We start from the raw sequence: 6,000 nt of genomic DNA, 5'->3' as shown, positions 1-6,000 counted from the left end.
GGGACCGGTTTCTGGCATTTCAGCCGTCTTCGGCCCGGCTTGCTTGAATCCTGATGGAGCAGTGAGAAAGGGACTCATGTCTGAGTATACCCTGCCACACCTATAGTGGCCAAAATCGATTCACAAAAGGGGGTGGTGATGAACAGAGTGTCTGAATTGAGCAGACCACTCTTACCCAGTCCAAAGATCAGGGCTTGATCCATCACCGTTATTTATCTCACTGCCCCATCCCAGCTCAGAACCTGGCTATATGCAAATCAGTCTGTCCCTGGCCCAGTGCATCATGGGAACAGGGCAGACTAAACTACCAAGCCAATTCTTTACCAGAAAGGAGACAAGCTACCGGGGACCGGTTTCTGGCATTTCAGCCGTCTTCGGCCCGGCTTGCTTGAATCCTGATGGAGCAGTGAGAAAGGGACTCATGTCTGAGTATACCCTGCCACACCTATAGTGGCCAAAATCGATTCACAAAAGGGGGTGGTGATGAACAGAGTGTCTGAATTGAGCAGACCACTCTTACCCAGTCCAAAGATCAGGGCTTGATCCATCACCGTTATTTATCTCACTGCCCCATCTCAGCTCAGAACCTGGCTATATGCAAATCAGTCTGTCCCTGGCCCAGTGCATCATGGGAACAGGGCAGACTAAACTACCAAGCCAATTCTTTACCAGAAAGGAGACAAGCTACCGGGGACCGGTTTCTGGCATTTCAGCCGTCTTCGGCCCGGCTTGCTTGAATCCTGATGGAGCAGTGAGAAAGGGACTCATGTCTGAGTATACCCTGCCACACCTATAGTGGCCAAAATCGATTCACAAAAGGGGGTGGTGATGAACAGAGTGTCTGAATTGAGCAGACCACTCTTACCCAGTCCAAAGATCAGGGCTTGATCCATCACCGTTATTTATCTCACTGCCCCATCCCAGCTCAGAACCTGGCTATATGCAAATCAGTCTGTCCCTGGCCCAGTGCATCATGGGAACAGGGCAGACTAAACTACCAAGCCAATTCTTTACCAGAAAGGAGACAAGCTACCGGGGACCGGTTTCTGGCATTTCAGCCGTCTTCGGCCCGGCTTGCTTGAATCCTGATGGAGCAGTGAGAAAGGGACTCATGTCTGAGTATACCCTGCCACACCTATAGTGGCCAAAATCGATTCACAAAAGGGGGTGGTGATGAACAGAGTGTCTGAATTGAGCAGACCACTCTTACCCAGTCCAAAGATCAGGGCTTGATCCATCACCGTTATTTATCTCACTGCCCCATCCCAGCTCAGAACCTGGCTATATGCAAATCAGTCTGTCCCTGGCCCAGTGCATCATGGGAACAGGGCAGACTAAACTACCAAGCCAATTCTTTACCAGAAAGGAGACAAGCTACCGGGGACCGGTTTCTGGCATTTCAGCCGTCTTCGGCCCGGCTTGCTTGAATCCTGATGGAGCAGTGAGAAAGGGACTCATGTCTGAGTATACCCTGCCACACCTATAGTGGCCAAAATCGATTCACAAAAGGGGGTGGTGATGAACAGAGTGTCTGAATTGAGCAGACCACTCTTACCCAGTCCAAAGATCAGGGCTTGATCCATCACCGTTATTTATCTCACTGCCCATCCCAGCTCAGAACCTGGCTATATGCAAATCAGTCTGTCCCTGGCCCAGTGCATCATGGGAACAGGGCAGACTAAACTACCAAGCCAATTCTTTACCAGAAAGGAGACAAGCTACCGGGGACCGGTTTCTGGCATTTCAGCCGTCTTCGGCCCGGCTTGCTTGAATCCTGATGGAGCAGTGAGAAAGGGACTCATGTCTGAGTATACCCTGCCACACCTATAGTGGCCAAAATCGATTCACAAAAGGGGGTGGTGATGAACAGAGTGTCTGAATTGAGCAGACCACTCTTACCCAGTCCAAAGATCAGGGCTTGATCCATCACCGTTATTTATCTCACTGCCCCATCCCAGCTCAGAACCTGGCTATATGCAAATCAGTCTGTCCCTGGCCCAGTGCATCATGGGAACAGGGCAGACTAAACTACCAAGCCAATTCTTTACCAGAAAGGAGACAAGCTACCGGGGACCGGTTTCTGGCATTTCAGCCGTCTTCGGCCCGGCTTGCTTGAATCCTGATGGAGCAGTGAGAAAGGGACTCATGTCTGAGTATACCCTGCCACACCTATAGTGGCCAAAATCGATTCACAAAAGGGGGTGGTGATGAACAGAGTGTCTGAATTGAGCAGACCACTCTTACCCAGTCCAAAGATCAGGGCTTGATCCATCACCGTTATTTATCTCACTGCCCCATCCCAGCTCAGAACCTGGCTATATGCAAATCAGTCTGTCCCTGGCCCAGTGCATCATGGGAACAGGGCAGACTAAACTACCAAGCCAATTCTTTACCAGAAAGGAGACAAGCTACCGGGGACCGGTTTCTGGCATTTCAGCCGTCTTCGGCCCGGCTTGCTTGAATGCTGATGGAGCAGTGAGAAAGGGACTCATGGGACAGGAACAGACTAATTTGCATACAGCCAGGTTCTGAAACTGGGATGGTGCAGTGAGCTAAAAACGGTGTTGGATCTAGCCCTGATCTCTTGACTGGGTGAGAGCTTTCTGCTTAATTCAGAGACTCTGTCCTTCACCACCCCTTGTTGTAAATATTTTTGTCCACCCTAAGCGTGGAAGGTTATTCTCAGATGTGAGACCCTTGCTCATTGCACCATCAGGATTCAAGCAAACCGGGCCGAAGACGGCTGTAATGCCAGAAACCGGTCCCCGGGAGCTTGTTTCCTTCCCAGTGTAAGAATTGGCTTTTGTAGTTTGGTTTGCCCTGTTCCCATCATGCACTGGGACAGGAACAGACTAATTTGCATACAGCCAGGTTCTGAAACTGGGATGGTGCAGTGAGCTAAAAACGGTGTTGGATCTAGCCCTGATCTCTTGACTGGGTGAGAGCTTTCTGCTTAATTCAGAGACTCTGTCCTTCACCACCCCTTGTTGTAAATATTTTTGTCCACCCTAAGCGTGGAAGGGTATTCTCAGATGTGAGACCCTTGCTCATTGCACCATCAGGATTCAAGCAAACCGGGCCGAAGACGGCTGTAATGCCAGAAACCGGTCCCCGGGAGCTTGTTTCCTTCCCAGTGTAAGAATTGGCTTTTGTAGTTTGGTTTGCCCTGTTCCCATCATGCACTGGGACAGGAACAGACTAATTTGCATACAGCCAGGTTCTGAAACTGGGATGGTGCAGTGAGCTAAAAACGGTGTTGGATCTAGCCCTGATCTCTTGACTGGGTGAGAGCTTTCTGCTTAATTCAGAGACTCTGTCCTTCACCACCCCTTGTTGTAAATATTTTTGTCCACCCTAAGCGTGGAAGGGTATTCTCAGATGTGAGACCCTTGCTCATTGCACCATCAGGATTCAAGCAAACCGGGCCGAAGACGGCTGTAATGCCAGAAACCGGTCCCCGGGAGCTTGTTTCCTTCCCAGTGTAAGAATTGGCTTTTGTAGTTTGGTTTGCCCTGTTCCCATCATGCACTGGGACAGGAACAGACTAATTTGCATACAGCCAGGTTCTGAAACTGGGATGGTGCAGTGAGCTAAAAACGGTGTTGGATCTAGCCCTGATCTCTTGACTGGGTGAGAGCTTTCTGCTTAATTCAGAGACTCTGTCCTTCATCACCCCTTGTTGTAAATATTTTTGTCCACCCTAAGCGTGGAAGGGTATTCTCAGATGTGAGACCCTTGCTCATTGCACCATCAGGATTCAAGCAAACCGGGCCGAAGAAGGCTGTAATGCCAGAAACCGGTCCCCGGGAGCTTGTTTCCTTCCCAGTGTAAGAATTGGCTTTTGTAGTTTGGTTTGCCCTGTTCCCATCATGCACTGGGACAGGAACAGACTAATTTGCATACAGCCAGGTTCTGAAACTGGGATGGTGCAGTGAGCTAAAAACGGTGTTGGATCTAGCCCTGATCTCTTGACTGGGTGAGAGCTTTCTGCTTAATTCAGAGACTCTGTCCTTCACCACCCCTTGTTGTAAATATTTTTGTCCACCCTAAGCGTGGAAGGGTGTTCTCAGATGTGAGACCCTTGCTCATTGCACCATCAGGATTCAAGCAAACCGGGCCGAAGACGGCTGTAATGCCAGAAACCGGTCCCCGGGAGCTTGTTTCCTTCCCAGTGTAAGAATTGGCTTTTGTAGTTTGGTTTGCCCTGTTCCCATCATGCACTGGGACAGGAACAGACTAATTTGCATACAGCCAGGTTCTGAAACTGGGATGGTGCAGTGAGCTAAAAATGGTGTTGGATCTAGCCCTGATCTCTTGACTGGGTGAGAGCTTTCTGCTTAATTCAAAGACTCTGTCCTTCACCACCCCTTGTTGTAAATATTTTTGTCCACCCTAAGCGTGGAAGGGTATTCTCAGATGTGAGACCCTTGCTCATTGCACCATCAGGATTCAAGCAAACCGGGCCGAAGACGGCTGTAATGCCAGAAACCGGTCCCCGGGAGCTTGTTTCCTTCCCAGTGTAAGAATTGGCTTTTGTAGTTTGGTTTGCCCTGTTCCCATCATGCACTGGGACAGGAACAGACTAATTTGCATACAGCCAGGTTCTGAAACTGGGATGGTGCAGTGAGCTAAAAACGGTGTTGGATCTAGCCCTGATCTCTTGACTGGGTGAGAGCTTTCTGCTTAATTCAGAGACTCTGTCCTTCACCACCCCTTGTTGTAAATATTTTTGTCCACCCTAAGCGTGGAAGGGTATTCTCAGATGTGAGACCCTTGCTCATTGCACCATCAGGATTCAAGCAAACCGGGCCGAAGACGGCTGTAATGCCAGAAACCGGTCCCCGGGAGCTTGTTTCCTTCCCAGTGTAAGAATTGGCTTTTGTAGTTTGGTTTGCCCTGTTCCCATCATGCACTGGGACAGGAACAGACTAATTTGCATACAGCCAGGTTCTGAAACTGGGATGGTGCAGTGAGCTAAAAACGGTGTTGGATCTAGCCCGGATCTCTTGACTGGGTGAGAGCTTTCTGCTTAATTCAGAGACTCTGTCCTTCACCACCCCTTGTTGTAAATATTTTTGTCCACCCTAAGCGTGGAAGGGTATTCTCAGATGTGAGACCCTTGCTCATTGCACCATCAGGATTCAAGCAAACCGGGCCGAAGACGGCTGTAATGCCAGAAACCAGTCCCCGGGAGCTTGTTTCCTTCCCAGTGTAAGAATTGGCTTTTGTAGTTTGGTTTGCCCTGTTCCCATCATGCACTGGGACAGGAACAGACTAATTTGCATACAGCCAGGTTCTGAAACTGGGATGGTGCAGTGAGCTAAAAACGGTGTTGGATCTAGCCCTGATCTCTTGACTGGGTGAGAGCTTTCTGCTTAATTCAGAGACTCTGTCCTTCACCACCCCTTGTTGTAAATATTTTTGTCCACCCTAAGCGTGGAAGGGTATTCTCAGATGTGAGACCCTTGCTCATTGCACCATCAGGATTCAAGCAAACCGGGCCGAAGACGGCTGTAATGCCAGAAACCGGTCCCCGGGAGCTTGTTTCCTTCCCAGTGTAAGAATTGGCTTTTGTAGTTTGGTTTGCCCTGTTCCCATCATGCACTGGGACAGGAACAGACTAATTTGCATACAGCCAGGTTCTGAAACTGGGATGGTGCAGTGAGCTAAAAACGGTGTTGGATCTAGCCCTGATCTCTTGACTGGGTGAGAGCTTTCTGCTTAATTCAGAGACTCTGTCCTTCACCACCCCTTGTTGTAAATATTTTTGTCCACCCTAAGCGTGGAAGGGTATTCTCAGATGTGAGACCCTTGCTCATTGCACCATCAGGATTCAAGCAAACCGGGCCGAAGACGGCTGTAATGCCAGAAACCGGTCCCCGGGAGCTTGTTTCCTTCCCAGTGTAAGAATTGGCTTTTGTAGTTTGGTTTGCCCTGTTCCCATCATGCACTGGGACAGGAACAGACTAATTTGCATACAGCCAGGTTCTGAAACTGGGA

This window comes from Lissotriton vulgaris, chromosome 7, assembly GCF_964263255.1.
Source record: "Lissotriton vulgaris chromosome 7, aLisVul1.2, whole genome shotgun sequence".
Classification (NCBI taxonomy): domain Eukaryota; kingdom Metazoa; phylum Chordata; class Amphibia; order Caudata; family Salamandridae; genus Lissotriton; species Lissotriton vulgaris.
The sequence above is the reverse complement of the archived record's forward strand: the minus strand, read 5'-3'. Positions refer to the sequence as shown.